This window comes from Gossypium raimondii, chromosome 13 (genome assembly GCF_025698545.1).
Source record: "Gossypium raimondii isolate GPD5lz chromosome 13, ASM2569854v1, whole genome shotgun sequence".
In the NCBI taxonomy this organism is placed as follows: domain Eukaryota; kingdom Viridiplantae; phylum Streptophyta; class Magnoliopsida; order Malvales; family Malvaceae; genus Gossypium; species Gossypium raimondii.
This window is the reverse complement of record NC_068577.1, coordinates 13,219,892-13,241,630: the sequence shown is the minus strand read 5'-3', so window position 1 is coordinate 13,241,630 and position 21,739 is coordinate 13,219,892. Positions and strand designations below refer to the sequence as shown.

The window sequence follows — 21,739 nt, the reverse complement described above, 5'->3', positions numbered from 1 at the left end:
ACCCAAATTATAATGATTCAAGTAGCTAAAATTAAAAATATACTTGTAAGCACAAATTCTTATTTACTTTACCAAATAGAAAATAAATAGCTAAAAGACCGAAAAAATAAAATAATTTCCCAAAAAAATTAAAACTCCATGCAAAAAATCAGCATGTATGCTAACAGTTTTACTATGTTTCTCTGTATTTGATTTTGAAGTCTTACAAGTTTAGAAGATTGGATAAGTTACCAAACCTTTTGAATTGCAACTAGAGCTTCAGCTTGCCAATGATTTATGTCTGGAGCAAATCGGTAGCTAACAGTCCAATACCTACAAAATTTCACATAGAACATCAATATACTGGAACAACAGTGGTCAGATACACTAGGCGCAATAAAATTTCATTATGTATCATATGAAAAGTATTTCATCAATTTATATTGGACACCATCTTGTAAAGGTGACTGTATGAACCAGCAAAGCTAAACTCCGGCTTCAACTTGTATCAAAGACAGTGATTCGAATCTGCTTACATGCAGAAAAAACAAAAGACACTAACAAGGAAGCCAATGAAACTCATTACACTATTGCACTTCAAGCCAATGAGACTTAAATTAACAGCAAATCAAGCAAAATGTTGAGCTTAAGCTTCATCAATGGAAGAAAGGAATACAGCTACAAAAACATGGCTGCTTCCATTGACAAATTCCAACTACAAGAAGTTTCAGACCAAAATAATGAACTGAAACAAGACAACGGGACATGAACGTGCAAAAAGTAATTCCTTTGGTCTTCAAGGGCAACATGGCACATCCTACAAAATACTAATGCTGCAGCCTATGCTAACTCACTTCTAATTAATTCCCATTCCTTTGACTTCCTCCACAATCTCCTTAAGCTGAACTGAATTATACAAAAATATTCGAGGATGACGGTTAAGCAGCATAAGGATATTCAAATCAGGGACTCCAATTCCTCTCAAAACATATTTTCGGTGAAATAAAAACAAATGCAACAACAACATGAACCATAACCATAGACATGAAAAAGGAACCAAACAAAATATAACCAGCAGTGGAAATTGCTGCCCTGCTAGTTGGATTTCTCATTTAACAGAAGTGCAGGGCATGTATAGGCATGATATGATGTCCCTTGAGCGTTGAGAATCTTGTATTGAAACTAGTGGGAATCATGCATCCTACTTAAAGTATGCCGGTGTTGACACTACCTCTGGTCCTAGGTCACTTTGAACTTCTTGAGTACACATTCGCAATTGAAAAGAAGAAGACAATAAAATTAACGTTAGTTTATTGGCATATATTTTGTAAGTGAAAAGAAACAACGATTAAGAGAAGGATGGCATATCTTCTAAATTTGCATTAAGTGAACTCACATCTTTCATCTTTTTCATTTTCTCTCTGGTAATCTTTTCAATTTGAAAGATCGGTTTTTGTTATTGTGGATGGAAACTCATATTTGCTTTTTTCGTTTCTTTCCAACGAGTGAAAATTCAAAGTTCCAAAGAAAAATCTTAAAATTTGCTCCTAAATAGTAGCCTTAGAGACCGGATAGGTCTAGGTTATCCAAGAATTACACACACCATGCATGGGTTATGGACTCTAGCATGCTTTAACAACGTGTCGTTGAAGCTGTTAGAATTGTGTTTGTCTTGTGTAAGTCAATTTGTTAAGTGAAGGTTTTAAGTTGCATTAATCAAACAATTATGCTTGAAAAGACGGAAGGAAGAGGAGGAAATAGAAATCATAGTATGCTCTAAAGCAGTAAGAGTTGTGCCTATGCTGTAGTTTTATTTAATAATAATAAAAGCTTACTTTCAAGGAAGATTTCTTGATGTGAAACATCTGTTTGCTTTTACATTTTGAAATGGTGTGACAGACTGCTTGAAGATGAGGTCGGTTGGTAAAAGAAGTGATTCTGTAGATCATTCATTAAACAATTTGCCCTATTCGTCTTTTCATGTCCAAGAAATAAAACTCTACTCGGAACTTAAGCTAATCAAAATACAGGAATCCATAGAAATTAATCCAACAACACAAACCCATCAAAGTAAACCAATCAAACTTAAAATTTTACATGGTAAAGAAGGAAAATAACCACTCAAAATAAAATGTGAAGCAGAAAAAAAGCCCATTTTCTTGAAATGGATCAGCAGGGAAAAAAACAACGATAAATTTAGAGCTGCAAACATTAAAGCAGTTTGAGAGCAAAAGAGAGTTAGAAACCTTTACCTTTCAGTTGCAGTAACTTGGAAACCCACCAACTGAGAGCAAGCGAAAGAGTGACAGAGAGAAAAAGAAAAGAAAAGGTTGAGAAGGCCAAGCGTAATGTTGTAAAGAAAAAGAAAAGAAAAGGTTGAGAGACAGAGGGAGCAAATCGGCAAAAACCCCAAGCTAGAAGGAAGGAACAGAAGAGGGAAAGGGGAAGCGTCAATCGAGAGGGTAAACAGGGTATAAAACTTGAAGCAGCACCTAAACTGAGCAAAAGAAATGGATTAGAAATTGGTGGATTTTGGGGATTAGGTCAGTAATGTATTAGACCCATAATAGCAATACCCTGAACCAAACAAAGGATTAAAGAGGATTAAGTGGGGCCAATACACCCAACCAAACATGTTAAAATTTAAAATTTAAAATTCAAAATTTGTTTTGTTTAATGCCATGGAAAATTAGATTTTGTTTTTGAAATATTGAACGAACCATTTCATTTCACCAACACAATTTGCTCTACATTTTCTTTCAAAATTTCTCTCAAATCTTTCAATAATTTTTTAAGGTTTTGATTCTTATCAATCAATCTTGAAAAGTTTTATTTCTAGCAAAATTTTCTATGTTTTTAATAACAAAACATGATTTTCCATTTTTTTCTATTTTTGCAAGAATATGGAAAAGAAGGAGATCAATTTCTTGATTGTTCTTGACTTCGATTTCTAGAAAATCCAAGTAGGCAATGATGATGTAACTTAATTTAATGATTTTCTATCCATGAAACTTAATTTCTAAAGATTTCCTCATTTTTAAAACTATGCACATGTTCATTGGGTTAGAGAGAGTCAAGATTTCTAAGATTTCTTGTTGTTTTTCAGGTTAGATTTACCGTGCTAATGAGATTTCTTGTTGTCTAAGTGAGGAAAAGTTGAGTTTTCAACGGAGAATTCAATGTTTTTAGGTTAGTTTTAAGTTCTTAAGTATGAATATAAGGTTAGATTTGCGTTATGGTAAGTTTCAATTTGAATTCTTGAAAGTGGGCATTGAAGTGAGAAAGTGTACCGCTAAATCACATTGCATGATTTTGTTGAATTTTAAAGGTTTTGATAGTTGTGATTTTGTTGATCTGTTCTAACATGATTGAACTTTGTGAAGCGCTTGCATCTGCCATTAGCACAGAATTGATAGTTAATTGCTCAAGTCTTGCATGGACCGCAATGAGCACAACATTCATTTTTAGTTCTTATGTAAATGTTTTAAACATGTAGCTAAAGTTTGTTAAGTTGCAGATAGTCTAAAGTATAAACTATGGTTCAACAGGCCTGATTCACTGGATTTCTTTACCAAATTTCCTTCTTTGTTCGGGTGGCCTGGTAACTTTCATAAGTGGAAAAGCCATTTTGAGAGTAAAAAGAAACATAGTCTGTACTTACAGATACGTTTTGAACTGGGCAGTGGGTTCTTCTAATTCAAAATACAGCAGTAGCATAACCTTTTTGCTTCTGTCATGTTTTATTTTTTTCTACCCTGAAATTAAGTTAATTCCTTGAGTTAATTCATCGGGGCCACAAGTTTCCTGTCTTTGTTGATTGTGGATGGATCTGTTTCCTAAACCTTAATTAAAGCCATCCTGAGATATCAGTTTAAATAAATGAACAAAAATGTTCTTTTATCAGACATTGTTTACATGGCGCTTGGAGATGTCAGCGTCTATGTTGTTGGCAAAGATGAGTATGATGAATTTGCATGTAAGTATATCTTGCCCTCTTTACATGTACAATCTTAGTTTGTGAGATTTAATAAAGCGGCAAAACTTGAAACTTGACTAAAGTATGCAGTTTTTATGTTGTTTGAGGCGAGAGAGCTTGAATGGATCATAGGTTCTTTGAAAGAACTGTTCTGAATGATTTGATATTAAAAAGCACTGGGTTTTCTGTATCGTGACTTGCACATATCTCTGTGCTTTTAGTTACATAAGCTTCTCTGTGATGTTTAACATTGCTTGCTCATAGTGCGACCCATTCTTATGGTCTGTAAATTAAAATAAATATTACTTTTTTTTTTAATCTTTTGAAATGTAATTTAGCACTCCACAGAATTAAAAAGAAAAGAAAACACTGATAATTGTAGTGCATTTGAAAGGGAATCAAATATATCATCTAACATGGTGCATTAGGTTACATACTTGAATTTTATTACTGATTTACTTCCTGAATGGTTTTTTGCTCTAGTGGCAGAGGTAATCTTTGTTATAACCTTAGCTGTAAAGGATGTATGTGGGAAGCTACCAACAGAGCGCCTTTTTCTAGATAAATACAGAAGGATATGCTTGACTTTGGATGAAATTATTTGGAAGGTGAGGTCACAAGTTGGTATTCTAGCTATAGTTTTGGCATTCTTCCTTTTGATCAGAAGCTGTTGGTACTATTTGTTTTAATTTGACTTGCACCACTTCAGTGACGCTTAAGAAAACTAATTATGATGTTTCATTTGGCCATGATTATCAAAACGCTAGAATTAATGTAGCTTGTGGCAACTCACTTTCTTGTGCTGCTTAAGCACATCTAATATCTCTGTGCCAGGAAACTGTGACTTTTTGCCTGATTGTCAATTAGCATCCTTTTGCATTTTTTTTGATGGATACTGCTGCTAACGTTTTTCCCTTTTCAACGGATATCTGGAGAACACGGATAAAGACAGGATCAGGAGATTAGTACGTTTAAAACCTCCAACCGAGTTTTAGGCTGAGAACACCCTACTGTCACAGCCCATTTGGAGGTAGTAGATTTAGGGTCCTGTACTCTACTGAAAGGCATGGTATATCCTCTACTGTAGTATACTTTTGTTATACTTTTGTCCTTGATCCCTTTGCATATAGATGTGTCTAATGTAAGAATTTATGATTAAATTTCCTTTGGATTTGTTTTGTTCTTTCTTTTGGGGATAAGGAACTTAGATCAAGGAAATCATTAAATGGGTGTGTTTATTGTTTTTTTCTTTTTAATAATTATATGCATTCTTGAATATATTTTGTCATTTCAATTATTAATTTAGATTATATATATATTTCTTTCGTGATAGTATCATTTAGATTTGAAGTTTGTTGTTGGATTTGAAGTTACAGGAAAATATGTTGAAAATTTGGGTTCTATATGAAATAAAATAGGTTGGTAAAATATGTTAATCTTAGTGGCATTTTCCCACAAACGTCGCTATAGAACATGATTTTTTGCGGCGCTTCTAGCTACATACGCCACAACATGCTCGACTCTCTTACGGCGTTTGTAAAAAAAAGTGTTGTTAAAGAGTGTTCTTTAGCGGCGTTTGTAATAAAAGCGCCGTTAAATATCATGTTCTATAATGGCGTTTTTCCACATAAATGCCGCAAATTTTAATGGCGCTATCTAAAGCGGTGTTTTTTGCGAAGCTTTTATAGGGCAAAAAAAAAAGCCACTAAAAACCTGTTTTGTTGTAGTGCCTAATCAACCCAGTAGATTTGCTCGCAATGACTTTGTCCTACTTGCCTAACATAGGTATATAGCAGTGTGAAAGGGATATTAACTTAGTTAGATACTGGAAGGGTCTAATTAATGCCATTGAACCATGGGTTAATAATTACATAGATTGAACAATTGAATCTTGGGTTAGCTAGATACTTGATTCGATGTGTGCACTTGCGTAATAAATTTTCACACATCAAATTTTTTGCGTTGTTGCTAGAAACCAAAGTTTTAAATTCTATTATGCTAATTTTAATTTTATTAATTAGTAATCTGAGTCCAGATTTTTATTTATTTATGTATTTGTTTATTTATTTTTAGGTAAAAAATACTTATGTGAAGTCATTTTCTATTGTGATTATCGGTGGTCATTTGAGAATTCTAAGTCAATGAGTTACTTATCTAAGCAATCCTATAACCTTTGGAATCAACCCCTAAGACTCCTATAATGCATTTAAGCAAGATCCTTACACTAATTTTTATTCTCAACCCTATTGTTCTTGGAAAGCTATGTTTGAACCTCATTATTTATACTCTTCTAGCTTTTATCCTCACGATCAGCTTTCTAGTGATCCCTTAGCATAGGAATTTAAACCACTTAGGTGAAAGGTTATCCTTGAACTTGCAAAAAAGATTTTAGTTAGGGCTCATGAACAACAATATGAAGTAAATGATAGTTGAATCTCTAATGATGTTATGTCTTTAAAAGAGGTTTTAACAACAATTTCTATATTTTGAAAAAACGATACTAACACTTAGGTATCAATATCTTCCCCAAAACGAAGTAAATAAAGAACACCTACAGAATAACACAAAACTGGCTTGGATCACATCTCAGAAAATTACACCGCTTACACAGGTACGCAACTAATCTGCAATAGGTAAAAAAGGGAGTGGGTGAGCTTAACAAGCTCAGTGAATGATTAGAATAACCAAATCGTAAACATATCATCATGCATCCTCAAGACAACCATATAGAAGTACAATTACAATAAGCCTATGTCTAGTGTCGTAGAGTACCTATCCGTGCATTACCTATTGGTTCATCTACACAACATTTAAATACTCATGCAAACATAAATCATGTAGCACACATATTTAATCAAGCATATATCACATTTCACACAAGTCAAATATAACGATAAATTGACAATATAACACATATTCTATTAAGCATAGGACATGTTCCTCACAATTACATATAATATGATAGATTGACACTTGAGTTATGAAACATATAGTAAGCTCTATCATCACTTATCAGATACACGGATCTCCAACACACCAAACATAGACTCTTAGAGCCAAACATATCCTAAAAGTGTAGCATAAAGTTAACACTCTCCTTATTTCCCCTCACATGTCCCGTTGAATGGAGTTTAGCTTACATTCACTTATCCCTCCAACATATCCTAGGGCCTCAACACCCAAAAATCACTATACATATAGGTGAGTACTCACAATCCTATCGCATGCCAACTATACCCAATGGTCTCAAAATCACAAGGCCAAAATATCCGAAATCAAACACATAACATTTACCGATTATCCTTGCACTATCATTGCATGTTAGCATATTTTGCAAACACACTATCATTGTCATATAACATATATTTAATGTATACATTTTTACATTTCACAAACAACAGTTACCACATCCACGTATCACACATTTGAGCTTCTTATCACCATACACAATTTTATAATCATATAAGCATAAAATCGTAAAGCAAATATAGATACAAGAAAAATTGCACTCAGAGTTTAGAGTAGGGGTTTAGGTTACTACTAAATTCCCAAACGACACATGACTTGGTCCACGAGCAGTGATTCCAAACACTTACCACTATGTTTTCGCCGAGAATTCGAAAGCTCAAACTATCTCTTCCTTTAACTTGTAGAAGGCTCCAGTGAATCCGAGGCTTTACACACAACAACCATACAATATTCACAATCAAATAGTAGCCAAAGACTCACTTAAACCAACTAAAACATCAACCTATTTTAAATTCTCATGTAACCAAAACCCTTAACATAACAAACTTAGAATGCTCATAACTCGATCTTTGCTTAACCTTTTCGCCTAAAATGAATTTCGTTCATCTAATTAGTCATCTACGCCTAATCCTCAACCCTTAAACCACTAAAAACTACCCAATTCATGGTATCAAAATTTTTCAACATATTTTTGGCAATTTTCACAAAATTCATTAAAACGTAAGAGATCATTAACGAAACTTCAAGGTAAGTTTAGAAACCTTCTAATCATGAAAAAATGAGATGACAAACACTTCGAAACCATGTATTTATTCAAAATCCTGAATCCACCATTAATGTCCAAATTTTCGGCTTTTATTAAAAACTTGCAATTCAAAGGCTAATACTTCAATTTTAAGGACTAGATATCATGAAAAACTCATAAGATTTCAAAACATTACCTTAGATAGAAGATTAAAAGCGTTTTGATGCAAATCTGAAAAATCCATGTTTGGAGAAGATGATGAAATCTATGGAGTTTTTAAATGTTTTTCTTGGAGATTTATGAAGGTAATTGACTTGGGAATGATAAGGAAATCAAAGTGTTATGGTTTGGGAATAAAAAATCAATTGAAAGATCAAGGGGATAACAAGGGACGACAAAAGCAACTTAGGAGAGCAACTATCGGGAATTAGAATTGGGAATGGGGGTTTTTAGGTTGGGTTTTTAAATTTTGGTAAAATTACAGCATAAATGGTCACAGTTTTGATTCTGTTACAAATCAATTCTTTTTCTAAAATTAAGGGTTTCCAAAGAACATTTTTAAAAATTGATTTAACAGTTAAGATGCCATAGTCAAATATAATTCCTATTTACCATGCTACTAAATTCTTAGCACTTAAAGGCTAAAATTTTTAAAATGCTGCTAAAACTCCTAGGCTCTATTTTGGGGTGTTACACCTAAATTCGCCACTAGAGATTGGGGAAGTCACTACTGTTAAGGATATTGGACGGGAAGAGGCCTTTGGAGGAGTATAACTTGAACCTTTGAAGGCTGAAAGAATGATTGGGATACATAATGAAGAGGTTCAAGTTGGACAAGTGATCACAACAAACATTAGTCTTGAACCTCTTAGAGTTAATATGGTGAATGTAGGAAATGAAGAAGAGGTTTTAATAGAAAATATGGTGCATGTAGATAGTTATTACGTTGAGCTTGAATTTGTTGGTTTTGTATTTGTTCTAAATAACAGTGAACTTAATGATAAAGCGAAGTTGTTGGATGTCCTACTAAGAACATTTAGTTTCAACAATTGTTTCGATCATGTATGTATACACCACCTTATAATACTCATTTTGAAGGGCCAACACAACTTTTATACAAACCCAAGCCCACACTTTTTCAAAATTACACACAGGTTAAGGGGTAGTCGATAAATGTATTAAAATGTCCATGGCACTTCAAAATGACTATAATATTCAAGGTTTGTTTAGGTTTATCTTCTGATAAACCAAGGAGTTATTTAATTATTTTGGTTTAGAAATAACATTAAGGTAGTCAAGCTAATGACTATAATTAGGCGCTTCTTAAGAGGCAACCTAAGCTTTCAAACTCTCCCAGCCCGTGTGTCCGCTCGTGTGAATACTCAAAATGGGGCCACACGGCTGTGTCGCAAGTCATGTGCCAACCCATGTATATATTCGAATTATAGACACACGGTCGTGTCGCAGGCCATGTGTTAGCCTGTGTTTGCATTTGATGTTGGCCACACGGTCTTGTCGTAGGTCGTGTGCTAGACCGTGTTACATACTGACTTGAGATATATAGCTATGTCTCAAACCGTGTGAAACTTGGACCTAAAATAATAAATATACACGGTTGTGTGGGTTGACCGTGTGTGGCACATGACCGTGTGATAGATCGTGTCTCAGGCTGTGTGCTACAAAGTTTGTCCCTAAAACAAGTCATTTACAACCTATTTGCTTGGGTTTCAGGACAAACCAAAAACACATGTTTACAATAATTCAAAGCAAATTTAAATATACTCAAAACATCCCAAAATAATCAATCTATGTGATTAATGTTAGTGTAATTTTGCATATATTTTGAGAAGTTTCCTATGTGTTTTGATGACTTAATATGCTTGTAAGCTCATCTTTTGGTTGAAATTTGTATTTTTTTGGATAAAAAAAGAGTTGGAATAATTTGGAAGCCATACGAAGGTTTTTATGGGCAAAATGAAGTTTGGGTATTTTATGGGCTAAAAAGACAGGTAGAAAAAGTCGGAGAATAGGGCATGCTTACGACTTATGCATGGAGAAGCAAAGCTGCATGATTGTTCTGCAGTTTTCAACAAGCCCCTATCTTTATGGAAGAATTCTTCAAAGCCTTATTTTCAGGGATCGATTAGGATTTTAAATTTTAAAAATTTATTTTGAACTCTTATCTAGGAGATCTTGGAGGATATTTAAAGAGGCTTTGGGGGGCATGAAAAACATGTACAAGACTTTCATATTTTCTTCTGTTATTCTATTTCTCTTCATGGATTTTTAACTTCTTCATTCTAGTTAAGGTTTCTAACAAGGTTTTTGATTCATTGAATTGTGAGATTATCGTTCATTTTTTTTTTAGATTTTTGAATATTTTTACATCTTCTGTTTTTTATATTATTATTGATTTGTGAATTGCATGAACTGACCACTCTTCAATTTTTCAAATTAATATAGAACCAATTAGGATCGTCTCATCCGTAATTGTGGGAAGGTTTTAATCCGTGTGGTGAATAACTTAGTTTATGAAGGTGTAGAATCTAGTTTAAATTATCCGCATTGGTGTGAGATACTTGGCTAGAATTGGGTCATGTAAATGATAAGGCTGTTGGCATGTTAAATCCTAGGAGTGTCTCTGCAGGACTATTTATCAACAAGAGAAGTAATCATTCGAGTGTCTCTTTGATTACTGAGAATCTAAGGAGTGATTAGGCTATTAAAGCATCTCAAGTAGTTATAACCAATTTATTCAAAGAGTTTAGAAAATCATTTGCAAAATCAATGATCAATTCATGAATTAATAACTGCGATTTCCCTTGGCTGAATATTTATCAAACCTTGAATTTTCCTAAATCATACTATTTCGACTACATTATTTGCTATTAGTTTTTATTCTAGTTTGAAATCTAAATCCCTCCTCAACTTTATTTTCTCATTTATTTTCTAGGAATTAGTCTAATCTCACTTCCTGTGGATTCAACCTTGCTTACCACTCCACAAAAGTTTGTTATTGTTTTTTTAACAGGATTTATTTTTGGAGGTCTCAACAGCCTACCAAATTTTTGTGTCATTGATGGTGTTGGTTTCAATTAGATTAATTTATATTTATATTGTTACTTTTATGTCCTGTTCTTTACGTGCAGGTGAACTTGAACTTGATTTTGAAATTGAGAAAATTGTAAAACGATTAAGAAAAGAGGCTAAGTATCACAAACAAGTTTCTTCGTCCTCAACTCCTCTCTTGCAAACTATAGAAGAAGAAGAAGAAGAAGAATCAATTCATTCAGCTAGAAATTCTGAAGAAGAAGAAGTCATGGCCGAGCAAAATTTGCGACAATTGAACGCACTAAATGTTGCGCAACAACCATTGTACTTTGATTATCGCGATCCAGAGGTGCCGTTTGCACTCAAGTCTGGGCTTATCCTTTTACTCCCGACGTTTCGCAGACTTGAGAATGAATATCCTCACAAACATTTGAAGGAGTTCCACATTTTTTGTTTGAGCATGAGACTGCAAGGCATCATCGAAGATCAAATCAAACTACGTGCCTTCCAATTTTCATTAGCCGACCACGCAAAAGATTGGTTATTCTACTTGCCTTCTAGATCAATTAATTCATGGCAAGGCTTTTCCTTGACAAACATTTTACCACCTCATGAGCCACTGATAACTCTTGAAAAGAATTATATTTCAGGCCTCTAAATTGAAGTATTTGCTTGTAATTAAGAAAATATGCTTGCATTTTAGACTTATTATTAGAGTATTACATACTAAATCTTAAATTGTGTTTTAAATGTAAATTTATGTTACTTTTAATTGCCGGAAAGAGGTAAGAAGAGGGAAAATGGAACGAAGGAGGTGAAACATTGCCATGAGAAATAGTGGGATAGATTGCCAACATAAATGTCATGGAAATTCCAGGAAGATGATGCAACATTCAATCCACGTCACTCTCAACCAGTTGTACGTGTACCAGATAAATCACCCTAAAAAGAGGAGCAAAATATGTGTGCTGAGAGAGACATATCTACCCTATAAAAGGAGGAGAGAGAAGATAAGAAGGACACATGGATTGTAAAGAGAAAAGAAAAGAAAGAGAGTGGTTTCTCTCTCTGTAATAGAATCTTGAGGAGAAATTGCATGGAAAATTTAGTAAAAAAGAAGAGGGTAGCAGCTAAAAAGAGGAGATCATATATGTGAAGAAGGAGAAGAGAAATATTCCCTGAGCTTTGCGTAAAATATTGAAAAGAAGCTGAAGTGAAACGAAAGCCTCCTGTAGTTCTACCTTTGTTCTAATTTTCTTGGTTTCAATTTCTGTGATTCGTAAAACTTGAAGAATGTTGATGAATGATTTAATTTTGGATTTCATTGCCCAACCCATGAGCTACTTATCTTCGGGTTGGAATTATTTGGGTGAATATTGAATTATCTGTAATGCCCATGATATGATTTTGATTAAAATTATTGTTTCAATTGATTTATGCTTATTTTGAATGCATGCATGCAAAATCTAGACATAGTTGACTATATGTTATGTTCTTAGATGAATTTGAATCTGAAAGGATTAAATACATCAGATTATTAATCGATTGATACAGTCGAGTATTCGAAAGAATAATTGCAACACCCTAGACATAGAAGTGCAATTTGTACATGTGAAGAACGTTAGTGTGGTTATCATTCATGGGTCTTGTTGACACACACAGACTTAGTATAATAACTAAAGTCTGACTTTTGGAAGAAGTAGGCTGGAGTAGTAATTCTCTGGACAGTAGTTAGTCAAAATTTTGCCTTGGAATTATTATGTTATGAAAATATTCCTTGAGTAATTCCAACCTTTATCATTCAACAATAGAAATATTCTCCACTTATTCTTTGTGAATTGATGAAATTTAGATTGCTTTGTCATTTTTTAATTATAATTGATATTATTAGTTCATTCATTAATTCCCTTCATCAATTTATACTATGTTTCTTTTGCATAGTTTAATTAGTTAAATCTACAGTAACACTTTACCAATTGTAATCAGTTTCTAATCCCTATGGAGACAATACTCACTCATCATTATATTACTTGATTTGATGTGTACACTTGCACATTTGCATTACATATTTACACGCAACAACTGCTAATATACGGGGAGAGATTTGTGGCATCAAACAAAGAGACACTGAGACACTCCACGGTTATTGGGAAAGATTTAAACAGTTGCGTGCGAGTTACCCTCAACATGGGATCTTTGAACAACTTCTCATTCAATACTTTTATGAGGGGTTGTTACCGATGGAAAGGAAGATGATGGATACAACAAGTGGTGGAGAAATTGTTAACAAAACTCCTAGAGATGCTAGAGAGTTGATCAATGTCATGGCCGCTAATTCACAACAAGTTAGCTCGCAACAAGACACCACATTTAGACGAGTGAACGAGGTAATTATCTCTATTCTTCAAATTCAAATTTTTAATCTTACCTCACTTGTGCAGCAAATGTCGATGGGTAACGTAAAAAAAAGTGAAAGCTTGTGGTATTTACACGAGAAATGGACACCCAATGGATATGTGTCCAACATTTGAAGAGTATGCAACCGAGACCACCAATATGGTTGGTGGATTTTATGGCCCACCTCAAAGAAAGTATGATCCTTTCTCAAACTCCTTTAATCCGAGGGGGAAGGATCACCCGAATTTTAGCTATGGGACAAAGCCATATAATCCCCTACAAGTTTGACATGGACTGTCTCATGAGTCGTCTCATCAACATTCATCATCAGAGATACGTATGTCCATTGATGAAACTAGAACAAAACAATTCCAACAAGATACCAAGGAAGCATAAAAAATCTGGAAAATCAGGTATGTCAACTTGCCTCATCTCCCAGCCAATTGGAACCTCAAGGTAAGCTACCTTCGCAGACTATTTTCAACCCAAAGCAAAATGTAAATGTGATTACTTTGAGAAGTGGTAAAGAATTACATTAAACGAAAGCGCGCAACCAAATCTTGAAGAAATGCATTGAAAAAGAAGTAACACATACAAATTCCTCCGATGAAATGCCAAAGACATTGGTGACACCACCTCCTTTCCCTCAAAGATTAACCAAAACCAAGAAAAATACACAAGAAAAGAAAATATTTGAGACTTTTCGCAAAGTGGATGTAAACATCCCATTACTTGATGCTATTAAACAGGTACCTCGCTATGTAAAATTTCTCAAGGAGTTGTGCACCAATAAGAAGAAACTCAACCATAATGAATAGGTAGGAATGGGAGAAAATGTATCTGCATTTCTCCAAAAGAAGCTCCCTAAAAAATGCAGGGATCTGGGTATGTTATGACTAATTCTACTTATTCTGCTAATAGAATGGGTCTTTTAAAAGAAGCTAGAATAATTATCGAACTTGCTGATCGATCAAATGTGTATCCAACTGGTGTTTTGGAAGATTTTTTGGGTCAAGTAAATGGAATGGTTTTTCCTGCAGATTTCTATGTCATTGACATGGAAGAAGAAGACTCTTCTAATTCTAACTTGAATTTGTTAGGAAGGCAATTTTTGAAAACATCAAAAATAATAATTAATGTGCATGATGGTACTCTCACTATGGAGTTTGATGGGGGAAGTTATCAAATTTAACATTTATGATGCCATGAAATATCCTAGTGACGTATGTTCTTTATTTGCTTTAGATGTCATTGACCCTTTGGTGCAGGAAGTCTCTGAAATGACTAACGAAGATAGCTCGAGAGTGACCCTCAATAAGATTTATAAAATTGAAGGATTAACAAAAATTGAGGCACCAAAACTTTATCTGAAGCCTCTTCTTGATCACTTGAAGTACGTATATGAAAATGCATCCATCTATAAAGAGAAGAGAAAGGTCTTTCATGATCAAATGATTTCTAGGAAAAAATTCTATCTTGGAAAAAAATGGTGCTTTATAAATATCGTTTGAGATTATTTCCTAGAAAATTATGTTGTAGATGGATAGGGCCTTTTGTTATCATTAACGTGTTTTCTTATGGTGCAATAGAAATTCAAAGACTAGACACCAATAAAATTTTCAAGGTCAATGGTCATCGTTTAAAGCCTTTTTATGAAGGTTTTCAAACTAATGAGTTAGATCTGATCCACCTGGAATGTCTAAAATACAAGGAGTTAACAGGGAGTCACATCTAGCCAATAGACGTTAAAGAAAGGCGCTTCATGGAAGGCAACCCATGGGATTTCTTGTTAAGTTCATATATTTTTCAAGTTTGATTTCTTTTTAGGTAAGATTGAGAGGGATGAGAGATTTGGGTGAATCAAGGATAAGGCATGCCCACCCCTTATTGTTGGTAAACATCAGGAAGTAACCATTTTTTTCACAGAATAAACTCTAGAATAAGGCGTGCCCATGACTTATTCCTAAACTTCTTTTGCAAAAAAAAAAAGAAGCAAATCCCCAACGCCTTTTCACTTATTTGTTTCATTTTTTTCTTAAAAAGAGAAAAACAGAGCAAACCTTACTAATAAAAAGAATCCTAGCCGCTCAAGCAACTTTACCCAAAATCCTCCCACACGAGCAACTTGTAACTTTGAACCTCCATCCCTTACGAAATCCACACCAACAATTTTGCAAACAATCGTAAAGCAAACCCTCTCGCATCCAGTTCGTCAAGTCATTCAAAACCCAGCAGAAAGACTAGCAAACTCTACCTTGTGCCAAGACCACTCTCACGTAAAATCTCACATTGCACAAAATTAAGGGAACTAGATTTTCCATGAATCAATACTTATGGACCTTAAGGGAGTTTCTTTTCCTTACCTCTCATAACCACTTAATCCATGTGCATCCATTTTATTTTTTACATCGCAGAAAATGTATGGTCTATGTGTGGGGGAGTATTTGATTGTGCATTTAGGAATAATATTTAGTTTTGTTTTTATTTTATTCTAATATGCTTCATGTTACCTATTTTGTTGAGCTCAAGTTTTGAAAAAAAAGTTTGCTTTGGTTCTTACTTAGTTGATGATATCTGTCCTTTGAATCAAGTTGAGAAAAATGATAGGATTGGAGTTTGGGAATGGTTGAGTTTTTCCAACTAACCGGTGAATAATTTTCTTTGTTGATTAATTGAATGAGAAGTGACATAACATTTGACAAAAAAACTTAACCATTTTTGTGAGTTATTTGAGTAAATAAGCATGCATAATTTTATGCTTCATTTTTTTCATTTAGTGATTGTCAAACATAATTAGATGTTTCTAGAACTTGCATTGTTATTCATATTGAGACCACATCTTGGAATTTGGAATGTATTGAAATGAAAAGGGAATTTTAGGATAACCATTTTGAGCTTAAAAAGCCAACCTTGGTGTTAACCAATAGAAGACAATTTGAGCTTTAACCTTTCTTTGGAAATTAGCCGCATTATAAGCCAATTTGACCATTTTTTGTTGATTTCCTGTATTCGTACCCGTATCAAAGGATTTACATTGGTCTCTTTACTTGAAATGCATCGAACTGAAGCTACCTTTTGTGAGTGAGAGAGAGAGAGAGAGAGAGAGAGAGAATAATGAATAATAATTGCTACAAATATCCTGAGATCCTTTTCTACTTTCTCACACACACAAAAATAAAAAATAAAGAAAAAAACAAAAAAAAAGAAAAAGCAAAAAAAGAAGAAGATAAAAACAAAAAAATATATATTATGGTGAGGTTCTCGGTTTAATTAGTTGTCTCTCCCATCGGTTACTTCCTTATTACTTGAGTCAAAAACTTCAAATTTTAGGTAAAGAGTATATGTATTTCTTTGATCAGTAAGCCCAAAAAGTCTCTTCTTTTCATACCTCGACCCAAGCATTGTTACAACCTAACAAAGACCCTTTGATCTTTGCATCCGATTCTAACTCTAGTGGTGGAGATGTGATATATTTGCAAGCTGATGGTAAACATTTTTATGTTATGGCTCGAGGGTTGACAATACCATAAACACTTTTGAGCGTTAATGAGGGAATCCATAATGAGTGTGTCAAATCTTACTTCATTTTGATTTCGAAAAATTGATGAGATGATTGTTCATTTGTGTTGGTTTGTAAGGACATCTTCTATGAATGACTTGTTTGTTATTTCATTTTTTTGACTAGACTACTAGGATTTAAGACTTTGAACCATTGCGCTTTTGAGGGCAAACCTTGTTTAAATGTGGGGGAATTTTTTAGAGTGTAATTTTGCATATATTTTAAGAAGTTTCCCATATGTTTTGATGACTTAATATGCTTGTAAACTCATGTTTTAGTTGAATTTTGTATTTTGTTGGATAAAAAGAGAGTTGGAATCATTTGGAAGCCATATGGAAGTTTTTATAGACAAAATGAAGTTTGGGTATTTTATGGACTAAGAAGACGGGCAGAAAAAGTCAAAGAATAGGGCATGCCCACAATTTATGCTCAGAGAAGCAAAGCTGCATGATTGTTCTGCAGTTTTCAACAAGCCCCTATCTTTATGGAAGAAATCTTCAAAGCCTTATTTTCAGGGATCGATTAGGATTTTAAATTTTAAAAATTTATTTTGAACTCTTATCTAGGAGATCTTGGAGGGTATTTAAGGAGGCTTTGGGGGGCATGAAAAACATGTACAAGACTTTCATATTTTCTTCTGTTATTCTATTTCTCTTCATGGATTTTTAACTTCTTCATTCTAGTCAAGGGTTTTATCAAGGTCTTTGATTCATTGAATTGTGAGATTGTCATTCTTCATGTTTTTTAGATTTTTAAATATTTTTATATCTACCGTTCTTCATATTATTATTGATTTGTGAACTCTCCAATTTTTCAAATTAATATAGAACCAATTAGGATCGTCTCATCCGTAATTGTGGGAAGGTTTTAATCCGTGTGGTGAATAACTCAGTTTATGAAGGTGTAGAATCTAGTTTAAATTATCCGCGTTGATGTGAGATGCTTGGCTAGAATTGGGTCCTGCAAATGATAAGGCTGTTGGTAAGTTAAATCTTAGGAGCGTCTCCGCGGGACTGTTTATCAACAAGAGAAGTAATTATTCAAGTGTCTCTTTGATTACCAAGAATCTAAGGAGTGATTAGGCTATTAGAGCGTCCCGAGTAGCTATAACCAATTTATTCAAAGAGTTTAGAAAGTCATTTGTAAAATCAATGATCAATTCATGAATTAAAAAACTGCGATTTCCCTTGGCTGGATATTTATCAAACCTTGAATTTTCCTAAATCTTACTATTTTGACTACATTATTTTCTAGTAGTTTTTTTATTCTAGTTTGAACTTTAAACCCCCCCTTCAACTTTATTTTCTAATTTATTTTCTAGGAATTAGTCTAATCCCACTTCTTGTGGATTTGACCTTGCTCACCATTCTACAAAAGTTTGTTTTTATTTCTTTTTTAGTAGGATTTATTTTTGGAGGTCTCGACGGCCTACCAATTAACCAATGTGCCCTCATTGACACCACAATTCAAACATCGAAACAATCCAAAACCAAGGCTAGGCTCTCAATTCACAAGTTTATACCAAATGATTTGTATACAATCTCAAAATAACATACATTGACTCATGTCAAAACTTACCATTTCCCTTTTCATACAATCACGTTCTCATGTACCATAACTCAACATTTTGCAAACTTATATCAAGTGATCAGTTAGCACAACAATACTATATACACATTAGGGTCTAAAACAAGATCGCTTATAAGCTAAACAAAACATAAACATCATTTCATCAATCTAACCAGCACCACATAAATACATCATCAAAACATATACAAATTCACCTATTACATGCAATATAAGCCAAAAGTAAGCATTCAACAACTACCAAAAGATATCTAGATGTGTGATTTCTTTAACTTGATCCAATCGCCCGATTTCCATGAGACGCTCTCTACAATAAAATAAGAAGAATAACATGAGTAAACTTTTATAATGCTTAGTAAGTTTAGCGATTAAACAATATGACTTACTGAAATAACATGAAAACTTAATTAGCAAAATTAATAGTCAGCATTTCCTGTCAACCACAATCCGTAACAAGTGAATTAAACACAAACGAATACATGTTACATTTGAATATAATCAAGCGAATTCATTCAATCCAAAGCCATAATACTAACAGGTGTTCATCATTGATTTACTGACAACTCAATAATAAATCATATAACAGTAGAATAATTTTTCTCAATGAATGATATATGGATATGAGTACACATTTATCCACCCAAAACACGCCAAACGCTCCAACGAGCTAATCCATTTGAGAACACGCCTTGGCACCAAGTGCCTATCCCGAAGGTTATCATCCCTCTAGAAACATTTTTGGGCACCAAGTTCCAAGCCTGAAGGCTTTACATCCGCCCCCAGTAACACGCTAATATAACTATAATATAACTAGACAGTTCACAACAAATGTTGAATCTTGGTATATTCAGTGTAAAATCATAAATCAGAAATCATCACTCCATCACATATCCATCACGTACAATGCACATTATAACGTATTGGCATACCAATTATACTCTATCCTACATTCATTTGGCACAAGAAATTTTCATAGCTAAACAATGTTCCAACAATTAACAATTCAATGTATACTAATTAACCTTAGCCACGTAGCAACCAATTCCACATTCAATATATATATTTTTAGAATTAAATTAAACTAAACCAAACGAACTTACTAAGGCTAAACTGTAGTAATGACAAAAGTTCAGGGACTATTCTACAACCTTCTCTTTTCCTCGGTTATCAACTTGTTCTTTATATGCACTAGCTTGTGTTTTTTTTGAATATAAAGCTCTTTTATTGGAGTTTCTTGGTTTCAATTTTTAGTGGATGAACACAAGGAGATGATATTTTATCATCTTTTGTTTTATTTCAATATTAATTAAATTACTCTTTTAACCTTAATACTAACTTAGTTTATCAATTGTAACATGCATGAATCATCTCACTAACCAACATTAAGGTACAATCTCCACTTGAGTCCCTCAAATTTTATTTCCATAGACACTTATCTCTGTAGTTAATAGAAATTAACTTTTGTAATTATTACGCTTTAGTCCTTTTTAATTAATTAACTATCTAAACATTAAAATTTCTTAACTAAAAATTAACACGACACTAATAACAACCTAAATATTAATTAATTATTATTCATAGACTGACAAGTTGAAATTGTGGTCCCAAAATCACTGTTTCCAACACCACTGAGAAACGGGCTGTTACACATTGCATGAATGAATTTATGATATAAGTATTTCATATGTACGTATGCAACTAATGAATAAGTTTGTTACTAAATTTGTTGTTTTAAATTGATTTTTTTCTTCTTTGAATCGATTGTTTGTTGTTTTAAATTGATTATTTGCTTCTTTAAATTGATTCATTATTGTTGTTTTAAATCATTATTTGCTTCTTTGAATCGATTCATGATTGCTGTTTTAAATCGATTCTTTGCTTCTTTGAATTGATTTTTTTTGTTTTAAATTGATTCATTATTGTTTGAATCGATTCTTTATTATTTAACTTGATTCAAACTGCAACATAAATTCACTGATGATATTCATTTCATCCCTTATCAATACTTGCACAACATTTTCCCCTTATCAAGATTGACTTATACCAATGTAAATAAGTTTTTTTTCCCTCAAACCTCTTGTTCAACGTGTCAAGCAAAGGGAGGTTCCCTCAATATTCTATTAAGGGAAAGTACGTAAATACATCAGTATAAGTAAGTTATTGAATCTATTGTTTGTTGTGAAATATATAGGCATTTTCCTTTTATCTTTGGAAGTAACTAATGGAGACACTAGGCTGCGTCTCTCTGGATTACCTATGGAGATGCTTTCTCGCGTCTCCTAAGTTGTTGATTGTAGAAATGTTAGTCATCATCTCCATAAGTCTCTTTCGTATAATTTATTTTATAAAAACCCACTAACCCTCCTCTCCTATTCATCAAATTGTCTCCGCTAAAGATTTTTCCCTCCTCTCTTCTCTTTAACTTTCCCTTCTTTCAATTTCTGATTCAATATAATTTTTGTAAATCAAATTAAATTAAAAACTCAAATTCTTTTTAAGGGTTCTTTTTTCTCCTTTTTTGCATTGCATATGCTTATCCTCTTCTCATCTTAGCACAAATATCAAATGATTTTGCTAATGGAGGATATACAACAAATGCAAATAATAATAAAAAAAGGGGTAAACTTACTCGCCCATTACATTCTATTTCTTTGCCTTGGTGTCAAATGGACTTACCTACAAATTTTCCCCTTTTTCGTTTATTTTGCTAGATAATAAAAAAAAGTATACTAGTGATTTTAGCCAGCTACCCCTTCCTTTTGGAGCTCTCTTCTTCCTTTCATCTTTTCTTGTTTTTCTTCTCAAACCAACCTTAAATCTCATCACCCACTTTAAAATTTTACGAGAATTAGGGGTGAGAAAAATTCGATTTGACTCAAAAAATTTTGAATTTTGAATTATTCAAATCGAATTAATCGAGTCAACTCATTTTTTTTTCAAATTTTGAGTTCGAATCGAGTTAAGTTTTCAAATGTAAATAACTCAAATAATTTGAATAAACCGAATATTAAACTACCCCACTTCTAACCCCCACCCCAACAACCCCCCCGGTTTCTGCCCCACTAACTCTTCTCTTCAATTTTTTTCTTTTCCTTTCTCATCAATTTTTTTTACTTTCCCTCCCCTTTTACCCCAAAAATAAAATCCGCCCCACAAATTTTTTATCTCCTTACCTCCAAAAAGTTTTACTTTCCCT

The 21,739-nt window shown here is 33.4% G+C and overlaps 1 long non-coding RNA gene across 1 annotated transcript; it reads right to left on the bottom strand.

Moving 5' to 3' along the window:
* Positions 1–652: 652 nt before the first annotated feature.
* LOC128035996 (uncharacterized) lies at positions 653–2,470 on the bottom strand. The gene is made up of 2 exons (XR_008192720.1): positions 2,232–2,470; positions 653–1,236 (listed from the first exon to the last, which is right to left on the bottom strand). It is a non-coding gene; the product is annotated as an uncharacterized LOC128035996 (long non-coding RNA).
* Positions 2,471–21,739: the final 19,269 nt, after the last annotated feature.